The 23148-nt window shown below is 39.4% G+C and overlaps 1 long non-coding RNA gene across 2 annotated transcripts; it reads right to left on the reverse strand.

Annotated features, from left to right (window-relative positions):
* Positions 1–1045: 1045 nt before the first annotated feature.
* Positions 1046–20190, reverse strand: LOC105486472 (uncharacterized). 2 transcript variants are annotated; one of them, XR_011612213.1, is made up of 3 exons: positions 19897–20190; positions 19136–19268; positions 1046–1254 (listed from the first exon to the last, which is right to left on the reverse strand). It is a non-coding gene; the product is annotated as an uncharacterized lncRNA (long non-coding RNA). The 2 variants fall into 2 exon arrangements; XR_011612212.1 differs by lacking the exon at positions 1046–1254 and adding an exon at positions 4210–5289.
* Positions 20191–23148: the final 2958 nt, after the last annotated feature.

A 23148-nucleotide genomic window follows, 5' to 3' on the forward strand; every position in this document is an offset into this window, starting at 1 on the left:
TGTTCCTCTGTATGGTATTTTCAGTGGAATATCTTGCATATCCCTATGTATATATATTTTCATGTTTGAGCCTCCCTAAACCTCATTATCCCAGGATTCATCAGTATTTAAACTTAGTGTTGTTGTTGTTGTTGTTGTTTTCTTCTCTAGAATCTCCTTGTCCCCATTCCACGCCTAAGTAAACCATACTGAAGAACACAAGTGTGACAGAAAAAAAGGATCCAGGAGTCATGAAGAATTCCAGGATGACCCAGAATCTCCCTAGTTATACTAGCATTTTTATTTGAAGGTAGCATAGGCCAGGTGCGGTGCCTCAGGCCTATAATCCCAGCACTTTGGGAGGCTGAGGCAGGTGGATCACTTGAGGTCAGGAGTTCGAGACCAGCCTGGTCAACATGGTGAAACCCCGTTTCTACTAAAAATATGAAAGTTAGCCAGGTGTGGTGGTGCACACCTATAATCCCAGCTACTCTAGTGGCTGAGGCATAAGAATCACTTAAACCCAGGAGGCAGAGGTTGCAGTGAGCCGGGGCTACACCACTGCACTCTAGCCTGGATAACAGAGTAAGACTCTGTCTAAAAAAAAACAAAAAGTAGCTTAAGATGGTGGTACAGGGATGTGTGACCCTTTGTTACTGAAACACCAGGGGTTCAGTCTAGGTCCTGTTGCTCACTACACAGAAAGTCAATCACTGAGACAATGAGTATTTCCAGGGAAGAAGGCTTTAATCGGATGTTTCAGCCAAGGACATGGGAAATCAGTCTCAAATGTGTCTCCCCAACAACTAAAATTAGGGGTTTATGTAGTGGGGAAAGAAATGTAACCATGTGTGAGAGGTAAAGAAGAGGAGCTGGTCAACAGGCAGTGGGTGGTTGGTTAGGCAGTTATGACAGATGAGAGGTCTGGCATTTCATTGTCCAGATGCTATGGGCTAGTGAGTTTCAGTTCCTTGATACTATTTGGCAGGACTGATGGTTGATTTCCTGAAAAAGGAACTCTGATAAAACTAGATGTCTCAAGTTTTAAGACTGGGAGGTTCAATTTCTGTGTTTATTCAAAAGAAACCATACATCAGTTCTATGGAACAATTGGGCCAGTTTCACCTCCTTTTTATTTCTTCACCTCGAGTGACGTGGAGTCTGAAGCTAAGCAGGGGATCAGTATGCACATGGACTGCTGAGAGGCTGCTCTTTCTCATGTTTAGGGTTGGTCACTGAATTCTGCCTCTGGTCCTTGGCTGTCTGGAGAAGCAACTGAACATAGACAAAAAGTAAAAAACTTGTTAAAGAGGTGACAGATGTCACTCAGAGGAAATGAATACACCTTGAAGTGGGTATGTTTTAATCAGAGACAAAGAAGCTTTTCAGCAGTTCTAGAAAATGATAGCCAACATTTACTGATTATCATATGCCAGGCACTGTGCTAAACACTTCACATACATTATCTTTTTAATGTCAAAACAAACTTGCGAGCTGTTACTATTATCTTCATTTACAAATGTGACACCAAGATTTAGGGAGGTTGAGTTATTTGTTGAGAGTTGAAACTAGCTGTCTGATGCCAAAGTCTGTTATTTATTATTTTCAGAAGTCTCTAAAATATCAGTCCTTCTAAACTCCATCTGGTCAATGGATCAATTGGGTTAGTGGTTTTTAAACTTTTGACCTTAGTCCACAGTAACGAATACATTTTCTTTCATGACCATGACTCATGAGTCAGGAAACACACACACACACATACACACACACAGTCTTACACCACCCCCCCCTTTTTTTTTTTTTTTTTTGAGAGAAGGTCTTGGTCTGTCACCCAGGCTGGAGTGCAATGGCATGATCTTAGTTCACTTCAACCTCTGCTTCCCAGGCTAAAGCAATCCTCCCACCTGAACCTTCTGAGTAGCTGAGACTACAAGTATGTGCTACTATGGTTGGCTCATTTTTGTACTTTTTGTAAAGATGAGGTTTCACTATGTTGCCCAGGCTGGTCTTGAACTACTGGGCTCAAGTGATCCGCCTGCCTCAGCCTCCCCAAATGCTGGGACCACAATGAGCCATCGTACCCAGCCTGTACACTCATATTTACATGCCCACATACAAAAAGTAAAACTGAAACAAAAGTTTCACAACTCAATAGTTGCACTTCCTATATGTTTTCTATTAAATTTGCATTTTATTGCAAAAATAAAGGCTTCTTATAACCACCAAATTTGTACGTGGTAATTTGCACTTTGAAAATCTTAGAATATTTTTAGTCTTTTTTCAAATTATTGGATCCTTATGTTTCTATATTTCTTGAAAATCCTTTTAGGCTTATCCCACCCACTAGTCATTCCAGGAAATACCTTCTCATCATATATGTAAACATTTAGTATGACATGGTTATAAGATCTTAGAGTATTATTTTGTAGAAATTACTAAAAAGGTATTTTGTAAAGTGGGTTTTTTGTGTTTTGTAACAGGAGAATTTGCTTTTATTTATCTTATTACCAAAAGAAATTGTATTATACTGATCATTTCCATATGTGTTTTTAAAGTTGCTTGGCTGGGTTGAATCTTTATTCTTTAAGTTACAAGGGCATTGTATTCGAATAAAAGGAACAATCATAATATTATTAATTAGAAGAGCAATAAGGTTTTGGTTTCCATGCAAATAAGCATAATTGAAATAGAACTGAGTGTTTTTCAAGTGGATTTCAAAACTGGTGGAAAAACTTGGAAAATAAATATCTCAAATCTAAAGCAAATGCAATCTGTATATGTAAATAAGTGATTAATTTTAGCAGGCAAATGAGAAAATCAATGATTTTCAAAATCTAGTAATTTGGTAACCATTAGTTTCATTAGTCATTCTGTTTTAAACTTAATTATTTAAATATAGAACTAGATTGAAGTATAATTTATGGAGGAATTATCCTTAAATTAATTACATGCAAACTTTTCTCTATAAATGGAAGAATTGAGGGTGAAATTATAAATGCTTATTGCAGAGCATGGAGTCCTTTGGTCATGGCTTGTTCAAGTTTGACTTGGGAGATGATGTGGAAATGGGAGTACACTAGCTTTGATTCAAAGCAAGATCTGAATCTCAGCTTTGACTCTGTGAGCTCTTAGGCAACTTTCTTAACTTCTAAAGGGCTTCAAATTTCTTAACTATTATATTAAATAATTATATCTATGCTGCAGAGCAATTGTACAGACTAAATAAGGAAATGTATGTGAAAATCTTAACCTAGTGTCAGGCACACAGATAAGGCTCTTGTTAGGAATGGTGTCCCCCAACCCCTCACCTTCCTGGGTGGATGGAGAAAGTCTTGGGTTCAGGAAATTCTGTGTTTCTGGGACTGCTTAGGGAAGAGTGCATGGTCTGCTGGCATTTCCCCATTAGTTGGCAGTAATCTTATCTGATGACATTCTGTGGATCTCTCACAGTATCGTTTCCATCAGGAAACCAAGATGGGCTTTAGCAGGTAGGTCCTTTGAATTGTTGAAAAGGCCAGAACAGCAGATGAAGTAGGGACAAATTCATACATTTGGTTTTGTTTTTATTTCCCCATTGCAATGATTGGTTTTCCTAATATTTTTCATTTCCTCTTCTTACTAAATTGTCTCATTATGACAATCATGATAACCAATACCCATATGCTACCTACTCAATGACTTTGTGGGATAACTAGGGTAGGTATTAGTTTGTTCTCATGCTGCTGTAAGGATATACCCAAGACTGGGTAATTTATAAAGGAAAGAGGATTAATTGATTCACAGGTCCACAGGGCTGGAGAGGCCTCAGGAAACTTACAATTTTGTTGGAAGAGGAAGCAAATATGTCATTCTTCACAAGACAGCAGGAGAGAAGAATGAGAGTTGAGCAAAGGGGGAAGCCCCTTCCAAAACCATCAGATCTCGTGAGAACTTACTATCATGAGAATAGCATGGGGGAACCACCCCCATGATTTGATTACGTCCCACTAGGTCCCTCCCACTACACATGGGGATTATGGGAACTACAATTCAAGATGAAATTTGAGTGGGGACACAGTCAAACCATATCAGGTATTATTATGGACATTATATAGACAAGGAAATAGAAGCTCAGAGAGGTTACATGGACTGCCCAAGACCATGCAGCTAGAAAGAGATTGAGATTCATACCCATCTGGAGGTTCCAAGTTTGTTTTATATATATATATACACACACACACTATATATACTTAAATTACATTTAATTTTTAAAATTAACACATAATATACATATTCATGGGGTACATAGTGATATTGTGATACATATATAGTGTCTAGTGATCAGATCTGGGTCATTATATTCATCATTTAAAGAATTTGTCATTTCTTTGTTCATTCCATATCCTCCTTCAATATCCTCAATACTCAATATCTCCTGGCTATTTAAACTAATACATTGTTAACTATGCTCATCCGGCTGTGGTACAGAACACTAGAACTCATTCTTCCTATCTATCTGTAATTTTGTGTCTTTTAACAAATCTTGCCCTATCCTCTCCCTCCTCCACCCCTTTTAGCCTCTCATATCCTGTTTTACTATTTGCCTCTATATCATCAACTTTTTTTCTTTTTTTCTTCTTCTTCTCCTTCTCCTTCTTCAACTGAAGTTTCTCTCTTGTCACCCTGGCTGGAGTGCAATGGAGGAATCTTGGCTCACTGCAACCTTTGCCTCCTGGGTTCAAGTGATTCTCTTGCCTTAGACTCCCAAGTAGCTGGGATTGCAGGCATCTGCCACCGTGCCTGGCTAATTTTTGTGTTTTTAGTAGAGACGGGTTTTCACCATGTTGGCCAGGCTGGTCTCAAACTCCTGACCTCAAGTGATCCACCCACCTCAACCTCCCAAAGTGCTGGTATTATAGGCATGAGCCACCGCGCTTCGCCAACATCAACTTTTTTAGTTTCCACATATGAATGAGAACACGCAGTGTTTGACTTTGTGTTCTTGGCTTATTTTCTTCTAACATAATGTCCCCCGAATTCCATCCATGAGCTTTATTCTTCTCAATCAAGCTTTGCCCCGCATGGATGCTGCTGGTGGGCCATAGGCAAGGCTTGGTGAAATGGTACATGTCACTGCAGGCCCTACTGCACTGGGGGAGAGTGGCAGATGATAATTAGTCTGATGTTAGTTGAAATTTCTTCTTCAGAGCCTAGCAGGCTGCTCAGCAAATGGAAGATCATTAAACTGAAGGGAACCATCTGACCCAAAAAGGGAAAGATCACCAGGGTGAATGTAGTCAGGAGTCATTCACTTTGCCCAGCACAGTGAACCTAGAATAGCACAGAACAATTTTTAAAAAGTAGAAGACAATTGGAAGACTTATATGAGTTGATTTTAAGTCTTAAAGTTACAGTATTCCATAGAGTGTGGTATTGGCATAAAGGTAAACATATAGATCAATAGAATAGAAAAGAGAGTCTAGTAACAAACCCACACATAAATGGTGAATTGATTTTTGACAAAGATGTGAAGACGATTCAATAAGAAATGTTCTAATGGTCAATTAGAACAATTTACAATACATATGCACAACAATGAACATCAACCCTTACCATACACAAAAGTTAATCTAAAATGGGCCACAGACCTAAATGCAAAGCCTAAAACCATAAAACTTCTAGAGAAAAACATAGGAGAAATTCTTGGTGATCTTGGGATAGGCAAAACTTTCTTAGATAGGACCCAAAAAGCATTAATCCTAGAAGAAAAAAATAAAGATAAATTGGACTTCAGCACAGTAACTTCTACTTTTCAAAATCTACTTTGAGAAAATGAAATAAAAAGACACACGGGAGAAACTATTCAAAAATATATATCTAATACAGATATTCAGAATATAAAACTCTTACAACTGAGTATGAACAAAAATTGGCGAAAGACTTAAATGTACACTTCAAAAAAGAAGACATACAAGTGGTGAATAAAGATGCCCAACATTATCTTGGAAATGCAGATTAAAACCTCAATGAGACACCACTTCACACTGACCAAAATGATTAAATTAAAAAGGCTGACATTATCAAGTTTTTCTGAAGATGTAGAGTAATCCAAACTTTCATAAATTACTGGTGGGATTATAAAACAATTTAACCCTATTTGAAAAGAGCTGGATGGTTTCTCATAAAGGTATACACGCCCTGACCATATGACCCAGAAATTCCACCCCTATTTACCTAACAGAAACAAAACCATATGCCCAAAGATGTATACACAAATGTTTCTAGCTGCTTTATTCATGTTCATCAACAAACTGAAAACAAGTAAAATATCCATCAGCAATTGAATGGATAAACAAATTGTGGTGGCCGGGCATGGTGGCTCAAGCCTGTAATCCCAGCACTTTGCGAGGCCGAGACGGGCGGATCACGAGGTCAGGAGATGGAGACCATCCTGGCTAACATGGTGAAACCCCGTCTCTACTAAAAAATACAAAAAACTAGCCGGGCGAGGTGGCGGGCCCCTGTAGTCCCAGCTACTCAGGAGGCTGAGGCAGGAGAATGGCGTGAACCCGGGAGGCGGAGCTTGCAGTGAGCTGAGATCCGGCCACTGCACTCTGGCCTGGGCGACAGAGCGAGACTCCATCTCAAAAAAAAAAAAAAAAAAAAAAAAAAAATTGTGGTAAATTTGTAAAATAAAGCATTGCTCAGCAATAAAAAATAAAATACTGATAAAACAACATGGGTATACCTCCAGAACCTTTTGAGTGAAAGAATTCAGACACAAAATATGCCATTTATGAGACATTCTTGAACTGCCTGATTAATCATTGGTGATAGAAATGAAACCAACTCAATAGTTCCATAGTTTTATTTGGGAGGGGGATAAACATAGAAATTAACCCTTCTGTTAGTAAAAGGTTCTATTCGAGTTCCCTCCTTAGGAAATGACCGTCAGGCCTCTAAACCTACCAAACTTTGAGTTTCTAGTGAAACTCATCAGATCACCACATCCAGACAATGAAATGCCAGACCACTCATTCATCACGATTGCTTCCTTGCTCCTCCTTAGTTCCTGTTTTCTTACACATTGTTGCATTTCTTCCCTGCTATAAACACCTCTAATTTTAGCTGGTCAGGGAGATGGATTTGAGACTGAGCTCCTGTCTTTTGGCTGCAGCATCCGATTAAAGCCTTCTTCTGCCTTGGCAATACTCATCATCTTAGTCATTGGCTTTCTGTGTGGGGAGCAGCAGGACCTAGATGGAATGCCTGGTGTTTCAGTAACAGACATCCTATCAGTGATAGCTGGGGTGCCAATGATTGACTGAAAAACAGAACAAAGGGAAATCCTGGGGTGATGGGACACTGTATCTTTTTGCCCACTTGTGTAGATATTGTCAAAAATCTTCAAACCATATGTGTAAAACATGAAATTTATTGTATGTAAATTGTATTTTCATAAAAGGCAAAAAAATGGAAACTTTATGTATCAAACAATATTAAGAGTATAAAGATAAACTACAAGTCTATATTTTCAACATATATAATCAATGATCATTTAATTAAAGACAACAGATCAAAAAGAAAAAGACAAGCTAAAAAAAGTGGGCAAAAAAATAAAGCATTTCAGAGGAAAGGAAATTTGAAATGGCCATAAACATATGCAAAGATGTAGTATCTCCTTAGAAATCAGGGAAATGCACATTACAATTATAAGTAGATGCCATTTCACCCCTAGCAGACTGACAAAACTTATGTAATGAAAAATAGTAGAGAAAAACAGAACCTTACAGTATGTTGTTGGGAATGTAAAATGCGTATAAACATGTTGGGAAAAAAACTGGCATTATCTTTTCAGGTGGAGATGAGTAATATCTCTGACTCAGCAATTCCTCTTCCAGGTACACACAAAAGATATCTTCTTGTTTGTGTGTACCAGGAGAACTGCAGAAATATGTTCTTAGTAGCAATGTTTGTGATAGCAAAGAGCTGGAAACAACTCAAATATTCATTAAGAGGAGAATGCATACATAAATGGAGGTTTTTTTCATGTGATGGAATACTATGGCAAAATGAATGAACCATAACTGCATGCATCAGTTACAGTGAATCTTAAGGAAACATTATGCTGAACGATAAAACTAAGTTTCTGAAGAATATTAAGAGTACAATACTGTTTGTATAACCTTCAAGCAAACAAAACTGTACAATTGTTTAGGGATAGATATTATTCAGTTACACTTTATATGAAAGCAAGGTACCAATACAACAAAATCAAAATTCAAAATCATGTTTCCCTTTGAAATGAGGGAGAGGTATATAGGGCGATTGAAGGGAATTGAAATAATCTATTTTGAACTTGACTCACCAGAACAATGGTGTTTTATAATTCTGGATATATCATCTATGATTCCTCCCCTCTCCCCTCCCCTCCCCTCTCCTCCCCTCCCCTCTCCTGAGTCTCACGCTGTTGCCCAGGCAGGACTGTAATGGCGCCATCTTGTGCAACCTCCGCCTCCCAGGTTCAAGCTCATGCCTCAGCCTCCCGAGTAGATGGGACTACAGGCATGTGCCACCACGCCTGGCTAATTTTTTGTATGTTTAGTAGAGATGGGGTTTCATCATGTTGGCCAGGCTGGTCTCCAATTCCTGACCTCAGGTGATCCGCCCGCCTTGGCCTCCCAAAGTGCTGGGATTACAGGCTTGAGCCACCACGCCTGGCCTGCATTTTCATATTTTTTGTGTGTGTATATAAATATTTTCATAATAAAACATTTAAATGGGTTTTTAAAAAGTTGAAACAATATTTATAGCACGTGGACTAGCGTCCTACATGAGGCAGTGCAAATACAAGTTAAATTATGAATGAGCTTGTGTTGGAAGAACATAAATGAGATGAATCCTTCAGTGACAGACTAGGGGCCTTTGGTCTGCAAGGCTTGAAATGCCAGGCAGATGCCTGGGAATTGGAGTGGTGAGTGCTGGGTGGGCCTGAGGAGCCTGCAGCTCGAGGCCCTGGAGTGAAACCTGCACAGGGGCAGACACTGTGTGGGGAGGCTTCGGGACCTTGAAAGCTCCCCCAGATTTACATGGAGAGACAGCATGGTGAGCAGCCCTGACCAGGGCTTGCCCTCCTTTCCCTGGAGGAGCCACATAGAATGACCAAAAATGACTTGCTTTCCAGCCTTCGCAAATGAGGGGTTTCAATGATGTTTTACTTGATTTCAAAAAAATAAGATATTTCTCGTACCTTGAGAGAATTGGCTTGGTTTCTACCCAACACTAAAGAAAAGAATAATCAGCAATATGACTTTATAACAGGATGTTCATAACAGCATTTATTTATAATATCAAAAATGGGGCTTTTATATCTAAATATCTATATATTTGTATATTCTTATATATAATTTTGTAGGTAAGTACTATATATGTTTATACTTTATACAAGTCCTATTATATGATATATGAATACAAAATATAAAATACACAAGTATATATATGCAATATATAAACATATAACTATATTGTAAAATATTTCAATATATACCTATTGAAATGTAAATATAAACCCACTTTTTGATATAAATATTGTTGTTATGAATGTCCTATTGTACGTTGTAAAATACTCACTGATGTTATTTGTTAGTGGCGAGACTATGGAATTTAAAAAAATCTTTCATGCTCTGACTTTCCCACAGAGCCTATGAAGACATGTTATTGCTCCTTAAACACTAAATTAAATATCTGGTGCTTTATTTTAAGAAAAGTGCATGATCACATAGACACAGTGCTTGCGCCTCTTCATGCTCCTAGAGCTTCCAGTCTCATCAGGCAATTCGCAGGGACTGCTGACGCAGGTGGGGGCGCCATAGTCATGGCATGAGGTTTCCACAGAGGGTGACTTCCCACATGTGTGTGTCACTTCTGGTCCCAGTTTGATTCCTGGGTGTTCTCGGCCCTTTTCACAAGCTTCAGTGACTCACCTTATACATGGCTCCATCGTAGCACTTGCAACTTTTATAAAACAACATAACTCAAAAGCTAAGGGTAAGTAAGCAACATTTCAGACCAAATTTTGATGTGGCTTATTTGAAGGATTAATGGATGATGCAGGCTCTCCCATTCTGAATAGCAATGATAGCAACAGACTTAAAACACGATGGTGCCACAGGTTTCCAGGGGAGGCTGCCAGTGTGTGGGGTTGGGGTGCCTTAGATGTCAGGCTGATAGGTTTTCTCTTCTTTTGATCTGATGGCTGGGGTCACACTGAAGTGCTAAAGATGAAGAACTTCTATCTTAGGGACATTGTCTTCTGAAATTTCATGAGGGCCGGGCGTGGAGGCTCAAGCCTGTAATCCCAGCACTTTGGGAGGCCGAGACGGGCGGATCACGAGGTCAGGAGATCGAAACCATCCTGGCTAACACAGTGAAACTCCGTCTCTATTAAGAAATACAAAAAACTAGCCGAGCGAGGTGGCGGGCGCCTGTAGTCCCAGCTACTCGGGAGGCTGAGGCCGGAGAATGGTGTGAACCCGGGAGGCGGAGCTTGCAGTGAGCTGAGATCCGGCCACTGCACTCCAGCCTGGGCGACAGAGCGAGACTCCGTCTCAAAAAAAAAAAAAAAAAAAAAAAAAAAGAAATTTCATGAGGTTAGATCTTTACTGCCAAAAGAGAGAGTCTTACTCCATGAAAAATACATGGCATGACTTTTGAGTGCCATGGAAAGAAATAAGAAGGAAGGAGAGGAGGGAGAGTGCAGTTCCATAAGTGAGATTTGCAGGCAGCGGGTGCGGCCAAAATAGAGGAATGATTGAAGGAAAGAAGGCTGAAGGAAAGATCTGTTGGAAGAATGAGGATGGAATAGACTGTGGGGTGCTCTATAAAGGAAACAATATAAAGAGTACCAGCTCATGAGTTAGATAATCAGTTTCAAATTCTATGACCTTGATTTAGTGTATTAGTCCATTCTCACACCGCTAATAAAGACAGACCCAAGACTGGGTAATTTATAAAGAGATTTAATTGACTCACAGTTCAGTATGGCTGGGGAGCCCTTGGTATACTTACAATCATGGCGGAAGGCAAAGCAAACATGTCCTTCTTCACATGGTGGCAGCAAGGAGAAGAATGAGAGCAAAAGGGGGAAAAGCCCCTTATAAACCATCAGATTTCGTGAGAACTCACAATCACAAGAACAGCATGAGGTAACTGCCTCCATGATTAAATTACCTCGCACTGGGTCCCTCCCCCACCACACATGGGGATTATGGGGACTACAACACAAAATGAGATTTGGGTGGGGACACAGCCAAACCATATCAGTTACTTCACCTTTCTGAGCATCACTTTTCCCATCTGTTCGATGTTCATTCTGCCAATATTAAGCATTGACCATGTGTCAGCCCTGGAGATACAGCAATGAATAACACAGCAAGATTTCTTGCTTCGTGGGATTTACTATTACCAAAATGCCAGGGGTTTGGTCTAGGTCCTTTTGCTCACCACACAGAAAGCCAATCACTGAGACAACAAGTTTTGCCAGGGAAGAAGACTTTTTGGGTGCTGCAGGTGAGCAGATGGGAGACAGGTCTCAAATCATCTTTTCAACTGACTAAAATTCAAAGTTTATGTAGCAGAACCACATGTGGAAAAACAGGAATTAGGAAAAGGTAAAGAAGAGGCACTGGCTAATAGGAAGAAAGTGGTCAGTTAGGCAATCATGATGGATGAGGGTCTGGCATCTCATTGTCCAGATATGGTGAGCCTCAGTTTTTTGATACTATCTGGGAGGACTGATGGTTGGTTTCCTGAGAAAATAACTGTGATAACACCAATGTAAGTTTCAAGCTTTAAGACTGAGAGGGTCAATTTCTATGTTTATTCAAAACAAAACAAAACAAAACAAAAAAACAACCCATAAAGCAGTTCTATGGGGACATCAGGCCAATTTCATAAATGTCAAATTGGGAGGATGGACCAGTCAACAGTGTGATGCTATGATGATTAGGGGAGTGTAAGGAGCCCTGAGGATGTGCAGCAGGGGAGTGGAGCCTGATGTTTTAAGACCCAAGAGAGGGGTAGCTGATAATCTATAACCCTTCCTCAGAGGGACTATCATGATGGTTACATGAGATGGTATATGTGCAGAAGCCCAGTGCCAGCTGGTATCTAGTAAGTGGCCCATGGGTATTATTATGATCAGATGAACAACTTGACAAATTATGGAACTAGAATGGTTCCTAACAGATCATCTAGTCCTTTCTAGCTTTCTAGAAAGGACTGGTGACTGGTACAGAGCTGATTGTCTTAGGAGCTGGGCGATGGAGAGGGGGATTGTTAAAAATAAGGTCGTTGGCTTTCATCCTGTGAAGATTCCAATTCAGTAGGTCTAGCTTGGGCACCTAGAAGTCTACATTTTAAAGGAATTTTCCAGGTGATCCTGATGTAGCCTACCAGTTTCTCCTAACCCCAAATTAGAGATGGAGAGATTGCGATTCAGAAAGGGCAAACTTGAGCAACTTGGGTAAATGCCCAGAGAAATTGAATATTGCATAAATGTGACCATCTGCAATTGAGGATTGAGCAGTGCCTGATGCTACACACCCTTGGGACAACAGGCAGGAGGGAGGAAAGGAGGAAAGTTAATTACAACATGTTTAAGCCACTCTTGGAGCTGCTAGGGGAGGGAGACCTACTGGGTGACAGCTAGCAGAGGGTTTTGTTAGGGGGTTAAGAGAGTAAGAATAGGTAAGAGGGAGACCCAAGGAGTTCTGATAGCATAGGTCTGAGGAGTGTTTGAGATAAGCATTCCCTTATTTTCACCTTCTAAGTGTCTTCTGAGTGTCTTGAGGTTGCCAGCCGAGGAGCTGATGTGAAACCATCATGGTTTTATCAGTGTTTGAGGCAAGAGCAGGGCTAGGGTGGGGTAAGGGGTAGCTGGGCTGCTGGAATTACCTTTGGGCATATTGTCCCTTGGCTGCCAGAGAAATCGGAAAGCCAGGCTGGGAAATTGCCGTGCAATCTCTCTAATTCAATTCCGCGTTGATATCCAGTATGTAAAATCGCTGTGCAGATGAGATGACAACACGGCAATTGTGTCCTTGTCACAGTCTGTTATTTTCAAATGTGTGTGAAGATCTGTAATTGTGTTGACACCCATTAGGTCTCCCTCCCCGGGCAGCTCCGTGAGCGGCTTAAACATGCTGTAATTAAGTTTCCTCCGTTCCCGTCCTGCCTGTTGTCCCAAAGACGTGTAGCATCAGGCACTGCTCAGACCTTGATTGCAACAGTCACATTTATGCAATATTCAAACAGCTGGACATGTACTCCTTTTTCTGCCTGTGCCCAGCCTTGGCCCTGGTCATGTGAGGGGAGTATAGGCTGATTAATTTAAAATAACAAAATCTTTTGGCCAAGTGCCATGCTCTGATTGGCTGAGAAGACTACCAGCACTGTCTTCATGATTTCTGGCATCTATTGTGCTAATAACCGTCAGTTCTACCACTGACTGATAATTTAAACAGCCAATTCGGTCTTGCTTGATGAATTAATAGAAATGGAATAGGGCAAGCTTGGGAAGAGTTTCACCTGCTCCTTGCTGAACAACATTGGCAATAAAAGACTTAAGGGTGAAAGTCTACCTGACTTTCATTAAATGTAATGTGCAACACAATTATATCCTTCCTTCTGATTCAAAGCAGTATTAAATACAGACCCAGTCCCATCGTAATCATCTCTAACCGACCATCTAAACATTTTTTGTTTTTGCAAAAGCAAATTGGAAATTTCTATAGTTACTTGAAAAGGGAATGCTTGGTTAGGGCATAGACTTTTTTTTTTTTTTAATTGGAATTTAAAAATGCATCTTTAGGTTGTAAATAGAGTTCTGTTGATGCTTCTGCATTTCATTTCTACCGTTGCCACAATAGTGTCAACTGAGGAAAGGAACAATGTGATATTTATGAAATGCTAAATTTATGGTAGGAAATAATATCACTAATGATAATATTAATCCCCATTACTATACATTTTATTTCTTAGACCTTCCCTTTACACATGTGGTAGATGCTTATCTTACCTTATATAACTTTATTCTTTGAGTAGCACTGTGAGATAGGTATTATTTTATCCAATTTACAAAGGGAGATGATGTGGTTTAGTGAGTTGAATAACTTTTCCAAGGTCAAAGAGCTAGAAAGTGTTAGAATTGGGAGACAGCTCAGGCCTGTCTTCAAGTTCATACACTTTTAAAAAATGATAATAAAACCATTGTGTAGATATTTCAATTTTCAAAATATCCCTCCTATTCCCTTATAGGTGGAGCAAAATTTTTCCTACTTTTTTTCTTCATACTTCATCTCCTTGGTTCTAAAATACATCATAAATCCAATATTATTTTTAACAGAAAAATAAACTTTTCTACTGCATTATCTGTACATATTAAGACTGCCCAACTTCTTAAATATGAAACTGTTAATACGTACTGATTTTACAGCGTGTCCTCGAGTCAAAGAAATAGAGTAAAGCCTGCATGTGTCAACACTGCTGGGTGAGGAGCTTTGAATTCTCATCTTCGGTTACTCTAGGGTTGTGAGAAACAGTAAAGGGTTTCCATTGTGAGAGTGACTTGATCTGATTTGTGTCTTAGAGGATTACCTTGCAGGACAGAGGGAGGCTGGAGACAGGTAGGCTGACTAGGTGGTAGCCACAGCCCAGGTGGAAGGTGAGCCCTGACCTGTGCTGCAAAGAAGCAGATGGATATGGCTCTGTGAAGGAAGTAGAGTGGGCAGGATGGGGTGATCCATGACTCTGGCTGGAAGCCCATGGATGGGGTCCCTGGGGAGGACTGACGTGGGACAGGAGGAGGAAAGGTGGAGGCTTTTCCAAGATGGAGAGTGAGACTTCTGGACTCACACTTCTAGCACATTGCTCTTTCTACTGCCCACCAAGGAGGAATGAGGTCTTGGAGGCTTTTAGGATGCTGGGCAGATCCCTTTAGATTTGACAAGGTATGCAATAGGAAGGAAACTTTGGCGGGAGGGGCAATTATTTACAGGCAAATCTTGATTTGATAAGGAACAGAAGACTATCAGTTGCATTTTCTCTGCTATCCCTTTAACTCTCAAGCCCATTCTGATTTTATGGCTCCCTAATTAACCAGATAATTAAACAAATGTAAATAGCCATTTCATTCATGCAGCACCATGGTTTGGTGCTGCCTTTATGTTCAGAGTTCTCATTAGTAGCCCAAGTTATTTCTTATTTATGTGCAAGGACTCAATGCTCATAGAGAACTGCAAAAAGTAGCTCAATTTCTCACAGTTTAATTGATGATGCTGTACGTATATATGTATGATTTTATTGTTCCCTCAAACATTATGCTAACAGTACCTTCCTGTGATTATGACTGATCATTCATTAAATGATTTGCATTCATTTAATGAGTTTTTGTTAAAGAGTATGTCTACTACTTTACTAATACTATCATTTTACTACTGTTATTGTTTTCCTTTTCACCATTTGTTTCTCTATGTGCTGGGGCCAGGAAAAGAGAGTCAAGGTGATGGCTCCAGAAATTTCATAAGATTCCCCACCTTCCCATTTTGGAAGCTGAAATGACACCTTAGACAATGGTAGACACCTTAGAAAATGGTAGTGGAAGTACATTTTGAATGCAAAGCTCCAAGTAGAGATCTGAGACTTGTCGACTCTTGGTGGCAGCATGGGCTTCTGTAAAATACACAAACTTTAGAGTTGCAAGAAATGGGTTTAAGTACCAGCTCTGACTTTCACTAGCTGGGTGACCTTGGCCTATTTCTTACTTTTCTATTGACTTATATGAAAAGTGAGGGGGGGATTCTACCTTCCTTATTTGTTGGTGTGAGTATAAATGAGATATTCTATGTACAAGTATTTTGTAAAATGCAAAGTAGTCTAAAACATATCACTTCATTTCACATTTATTAATTTTTTTTTTCACCAAATTGACTTTTCTTTCAATCATATCCTACCTTAGACTGCACTCATTTCTGCGCTATACTCCTGTACCACTGGAGGTGTACTTCTATCATTCATTCATGCCTTCAACAGATATGCATTGGGTATTTGTTTGATATTAGACACTGTGTTAAACACTTAGCCCTCTGTACTGAAATTATTCGAGCATTTTTTGAAGAGACTACTTGCTTTTTGAAGGCAGGGATGTATTTTTCCTTTTTTTGAAGGAAAGGAGTATCTGTTTGTTTCTTGAAGTCAAGGAACTCTGTATCCTAGCTCTTTGCAAAGTGTCCGATGTGCCATAAATATTTATTGAATTGAACTGAGACCTACATCCCTCTCATGAGCTCATGTCCAGTCTGATTATGTTATATAACAGTAAAGGGAGAGGAAGAGGAGTTGAGAAGCCTAGGGGCTTAACATGCTTTAACATGTTCTTAACATGCTTACATAATCAACGATAGCAACTATATTAGAATATATCTGTTTTTAATGAATGAATTCCTCATTCTTTGCAGCATCAGCACTGTGTCCTGTTTGGACCTCTTGCTTCTCTAATCCTTGCCCATTCTCTAGTTTTGTGCTTGTCCCAGCTTTACACATAGTGAGTGATTTTTCTTTCTATGAAAACTTGTCTCTCCATTCTGGGGTGGTACCTCCATAGATGCACCACTTGGAATAACTCTGCTTGACTACAGACCTTCCCAGCCCTGTTCCCTGGGCGGGTAAGCAACTTTAGCAAAGTCTCAGGATACAAAATCAGTGTGCAAAAATCACTAGCATTCCTATACGCCAACAACAGCAAACCAAGAACCAAATCATGAATGAACTCTTATTCACAATTGCTACAAAAAGAATAAAATACCTAGGAATACAGCTAACGAGGGAAGTGAAGGACCTCTTCAAGGAGAACTACAAACCAATGCTCAAATCAGAGATGACACAAACAAATGGAAAAACATTCCATGCTCATGGATAGGAAGAATCAATATCGTGAAAATGGCCATATTGCCCAAAGCAATTTGTAGATTTAATGCTATTCCCATGAAACTACCATTGACATTCTTCACAGAATTAGAAAAAACTATTTTAAAATTCATATGGAACCAAAAAGCCCAAATAACCAAGACCATCCTAAGCAAAAAGAACAAAGCTAGAGGCATCATGCGACCCAACCTCAAACTATACTACAAGACTAGAGTAACCAAAACAGCATGGTACTGGCACAAGAACAGACACTTAGACCAATGGGGTAGAATAGAGAACCCAGAAATAAGACCACATACCTACAACCACCTGATCTTCAACAAACCTGATGAAAGCAATGGGAAATGGATTCCCTATTTAATAAATGGTGCTGAGAGTACTTGCCAGCCACAAGCAGAAAATTGAAACTGGACCCCTTCCTTATGCCGTATACAAAAATCAACTCAAGATGGATTAAATACTTAAATGTAAAACCCAAAACTATAAAAACCCTAGAAGAAAATCTAGGCAATACCATTCAGAACATAGGCACAATTAAAGTTTCCATGGTGAAGATGCTAAAAGCAATTGCAACAAAAGCAAAAATAGACAAATGGGATCTAATTAAACTAAAGAGCTTCTGCACAGTAAAAGAAATGATCATCAGAGTGAACAGACAACTTACAGAATGGGAGAAAATATTGGCAAACTATGCATCTGACAAAGGTCTAATATCCAGCATCTACAAGGAATTTAAACAAACTTATAAGAAAAAAACAACCCCAATAAAAAGTGGTTGCAAATGACATGCACGAACACTTCTCAAAAGAAGACATACATGCGGCCAACAAACATGAAAAAAAGCTCAACATCATTGATCATTAGAGAAATGCAAGATCAAAACCAAAGTGAGATACCATTTCACACCAGTCGGAATGGCTATTATTAAAAAGTCACAAAAACAACAGATGCTGGTGAGGCTGCAGAGAAAAATGAATGCTTTTACACTGTTGGTGGGAGCCTACATTAGTTCAACCATTGTGGAAGAAAGTGTAGCGATTCTTTAAGGACCTGGGGCAGAAATGCCATTTGACCCAGCAATCCCATTACTGGATATATACACAAAAAGGAATGGAAATCATTCTATTATAAAGATACATGCATGCATATGTTCATTGCAGCACTACTCACAATAGCAAAGACATGGAATCAACCCAAATGCCCATCAATAATAGACTGCATAAAGAAAACGTGGTACATATACACCATGCAGCCATAAAAATGAATGAGATCATGTCCTTCACAGGAACATAGATGGAGCTGGAAGGCATTATCCTCAGCAAACTAATGCAGGAACAGAAAACCAAATACCGCATGTTCTCACTTACAAGTGGGAGCTGAATGATGAGAACACATGGACACATGGGGGTGAATAACATACGCTGGGGCCTGTTGGAGGGTGGGGGTACGAGGAAGGAGAGCATCAGAAAGAACAGCTATGAATGCTGGGCTTAATACATAGGTGATGGGATGATCTGTGCAGCAAATTACCATGGCACATATTTGCCTATATATAAAACCACATCCTGCACATGTACCCCTGAACTTAAAAGTTGGAAATTAAAAAAAGAATACTTTGGCCACAGAAAAGAATGAGATCATGTCCTTTGCAGCAACATAGATGGAGCTAGAGGCCATTATCATAAGCAAACTAACATCAGGAACAGAAAACCAAATACCTGTTCTCACTTATAAGTGGGAGCCAAACATTAAGCACACATGAACACAAAGAAGGGGAAAAACAGACCCTGGGGCCTACTTGAGGCTGGAGATTGGGGAGAGGGAGAGGGTTGGAGAACTGCCTGTTGGGTACTATGCCTATTACCTAGATGACAAAGCAATCTGTACACCAAGCCCCTCAGACATGCAGTTGACCTATGTAACAAACCTGCACATGTACCCCTGAACGTAAAACAAGCGCAAAAAGTATGAGATTTGACATTTGCTTATGATCAGGCTTATGATCTTGACACTTGATCTTAACCAAAAGGCCGAGAGGTGATGGTGCTAATGATCTTATTGGAGAGATGAAACATGAATTCAGGAAGATTTATTAGGCCTCCATAAGGAAGTGGTATGATATGGTGGAAAGAATTCAGGGTGGGGGGCGGGGGAGAGAGAGAGAGAAAGAGAGATCTGTCATCTGAGCTTTTACCTGTTTCTTTCACCAGCTCTCTTTCTTATTTAGGGAACCTCAGATGTCCCCTAAGGTCACAATTATACTTTTATCCGTTTCTGTGCAGTGAGTTTCTCAGTGACTTCATTTAAACCAAAGTTTGCTACTGTTGCTGAAAAATAGGGTTAAAAAAACACTCAGCAATTATTTTGTTAAATAAGCTTTCTGTGCCCTTCTGTCTCTCTCCCTTTGAAACACTCACAATGTGAAGATTTATTTACTTAATGATGTCCCGTAAGTCCTGTAGGCTTACCATTTTACTTTCTATATGCCTTCCATAGCATTATGTCGTAAACATGTATTTTATACAGACAACCGAACCCACTCAATTGCTAATGTCCTTTTAGTTTGAATGGTCCACTCTTTTATGAGATGTCTTAAGAGAGCAAGATTCATTTAGTCTTTCTTGACGATAGCATGAGATGTCATACGTCCTTAGCACAAGCCACACATTCGCTAAGTGCTAAATAAGCAGCTAGCTTCTTTCTTTCCTCCCTTTTTCCTCCTGCCAACTTTTGCCTTTTCCTTTTCTCTGTCACTTCTTCAGGCCTCCCTTTGGTAGTATGGCAGAGCTCATCTGGATCTTTTGGTTTCAACTTAAAATCCAATAAATTCCACCTCTGACCTGCAGTTACTGGCTCTAGGCAAAGCCAAAATGAAATTAACCATGACACCTTGAATTTGATCAAATTGAATTATTTGGCTCTGCCAGTATCCAGGAAGCTTCAGTCTCCACTTACCACTGAAGGTCCTCGTGAGCACAAGTGAAGTGTGTCTTGGGATAAGTCCTATCTCCTGTACATTTCGGCTTCTGTGGCCGGTGTCCTGAGTTGGCCTCCCTGGGACCGGCACTTTTACTCTTCCACTTTCGGCATCTGGTCTGAACTAGTCTGGGCTGCTTGGACTGAAGTGACTCCTCCAATTTCCCCCATAAATGTGGCCTGTTGTTATGAGCTGGTTATTCAGCCCTTTGAATACGGCACAAATGTTTTTCATCAGTTAGAACAGTGAAACCCTGGCCATTGGAAAGGTAATAAAATCTCTGACCCAAGGAAAGAATGTTTCGCACATACCTAGCAACCAGAGGGAACTCATAAAAAGTTCATTCCAAGGCAACACCATTCATCTTTGCGTATCTCCCTGTGACTGTTGCCATAAAACTTCACTCTAGAGTAGACGTCCCTACAGCTTTATAGGGATGAAACTTCCAGAACTCTTCACTTAAAATGCACGTCGTTTAAAGATTCTCTTCTTTTGGAAACCATCATTTGTCTCCCCATTTTTCCATCTCTTACTCGCCAATCTACCAGATCTTTCCTCCTTGTCCTTTATCTCCTATTCATTCTCATCAGACTGTAAGGAGGAATCCTGAAAAGAGGCCAGTTGGAACGACATCCAGCAGATCTCAGGGCAGAGGCAACTGATCCCGTGATAGCTAAGAAACTGTGTATTGTATACATTGAATATTTAATAATTATATTAAGGCTTTGAAATGTAATGTGCTTTAGTAAAAAATGTGCTGAGCTCAGAAATCAGGGAAGAATCACCTATGAGGTATGCATCACCTTTTCAAGTCTTCTCTTGTCACCTTGATGAGGATACACCAATGCATATATGTTTTCCCCAGTTTACTATAAAACTGAAGAGTTTTCTGCCTCCTAGTAGGAAAGATATGAAGAATATTTATTATGTAGAACACTCATCTCGAATGAGAGAAAGCCTGATGGCCAGGGTTTTGAAAAGTCTCTTCAAAGAAAATGCACTGAAGAAGAAAGGCAGCAGTAATATTTTAAATTAACTTCAAGCATGGGATGTTTCAGAGAGGTATATTTTTAGGAGGAAATAATACTTTGACATTTCATTGTAAAAAAAATAATTGCCAGTTGATTGTTTTCCTGAGCAAATGTTTCTCCTCTGCATGGCTTTCTAATTTTTGCCTTTTTTTGAGAAGGTGACTGGGCTGGTACAGACATGCAAGGCAAAGGGCAGTTTCTGACAGTGACCCTAAAGTAGCTGTATGGTTACAACCATTAGCCAACCCAAAGAAAACACGTGGCTCCTGCCCTATCAGGGATGATGGAACAGAGTACGTAACCATGCCAAGAGGCACCTTGGCATCCTTTCCTTTAAATCTCTATAAACATCCCTTTATTTTAGTGAAGTGATGCCAAAGAAAACTCATTAGAGAAAAGGTTTTAATTTTGATAAAGTCCAGTATATCATTTTTTTCTTTTATAGATTGTGCTTTTGATATATGTCTTTCCCTAGCTCCAGGGCACAAAGATTTTCTTTTATGTTACTTCTAAAAGTTTTACAATTTTTGGTTTTATATTTAAGTTAATATATTTGAGTTAATTTTTTTTTACAAGGTGTGAGGTTTAGGTCAATATTCATATTTGCATATAGATTATCCAGTTGTTCTAGCACCATCTGCCAAAAGGACTACCCTTTCTTGATTGAATTGTTTTTGCACCTTTGTCTAAAATTAGATGACTGTATTTGTACATCTATTTGTGATCTCTTTATCCCATTGATCTAAGTGTCTCCTCTTTCACTCATACCACACTATCATAATTACCGTACTTTTGTAATAAGCCTTAAAACTGGGTAGTGTAATTATTTCAACTTTATACTTTAAAAAAACAGTTTTAGCTTTGCTCATTGCTTCACCTTTTCATATAAATTTTAGAATTAACTTGTTATATCTACAGACAAGTTCTGGGATGTTGATTGATACTGTGTTAAATCTGTAGATCAGTTCTGAGACAGCTGTTATCTTTACTATACCGAGTCTTCCAAACCATGAACACAGGATGTCTCCCCATTTATTTGTGTCTTTTTTGATTTTTTTCATTAGAATTTTGTAGTTTTTAGCATACAGATCCTATAGATCAGGAGTTTGCAAACTATGACCTAGCAGTTAAATCTGGTCTGTGGCCTGTTTTGTGGGACTAGTGAGCTAAGAAGTTTGTAAAAAACCCCGAAACAAAACAAAACAAAACAAAAACAAAGGAGAACATTCAATAGAGATCATAGTAACCTGCAAAGCCTAAAATACTTACTATCTGGTCCTTGCAGAAAGTCTGCAGACTCCTATTGTAGATGACTTGTTAGGTTTATATCTAAGTATTTAATTGGGGGGAGCAGCTACTATAAACTTAAAAAAACTTTAGTTTCCAGTTGTTCATGGGTAGTACACAGGAATCTGATTGATTTTTGTGTGTTGGCTTTGTGTCCTTGCTAAATGCACTGACTAGGCCTAGAAGTTTTTAGTGTAGAAAACTATTTCTTATGAAAATAAGTGCAGTTTTATTTCTTTCTTTCCCATATGTAGGCCTTTTACTTCTTTTTCCTGCCTCAGTTCACTGGCAAGCACTTACAGTGTGATGTTGAACAGTAGTGAGGATGGACACCTTTGCCTTGTTCCCGATCTTTGGGAGAAAAGTTCTCAGTTTTCACTGTTAACTATGGTGTGAACTGCAGGTTTCTTGTAGATGTCCTTTCTCAGGTTGAGAAAGTTTCCTTTTATTTCTAGTTGCTGAGAATTTCTATTATGAATAGATACTGAGTTTTGTCATATGCCTTTTCTGCATCAACTATATAATCATTTGGTTTTTCTTCTTTAGACTGTTAGATGATTACTCACTGAACAAGCTTTGCATTCATAAAATAAACCCCACTTGGTCATGGTGGGTTTTTTTGGTGATATATATATATATATCTATCTATCTCATATATGTATGTATATCTATATATATATCTATATATATATCTATAGACAGAGTCTTGCTCTGTCACCTAGGCTGGAGTGCAATGATGCGGCGCGATCTTGGCCCACCCGCAGTCTCCACCTCCTGGGTTCAAGCGATTCTCCCGCCTCAGCCTCCTGAGTAGCTGGGATTACAAGCGTGCACTACCATGCCCAGCTAATTTTTGCATTTTTAGTAGAGCTGGGGTTTCACCATATTGACCAGGCTGGTCTCAAACTCCTG

This window comes from Macaca nemestrina, chromosome 13, assembly GCF_043159975.1.
Source record: "Macaca nemestrina isolate mMacNem1 chromosome 13, mMacNem.hap1, whole genome shotgun sequence".
Lineage (NCBI taxonomy): Eukaryota > Metazoa > Chordata > Mammalia > Primates > Cercopithecidae > Macaca > Macaca nemestrina.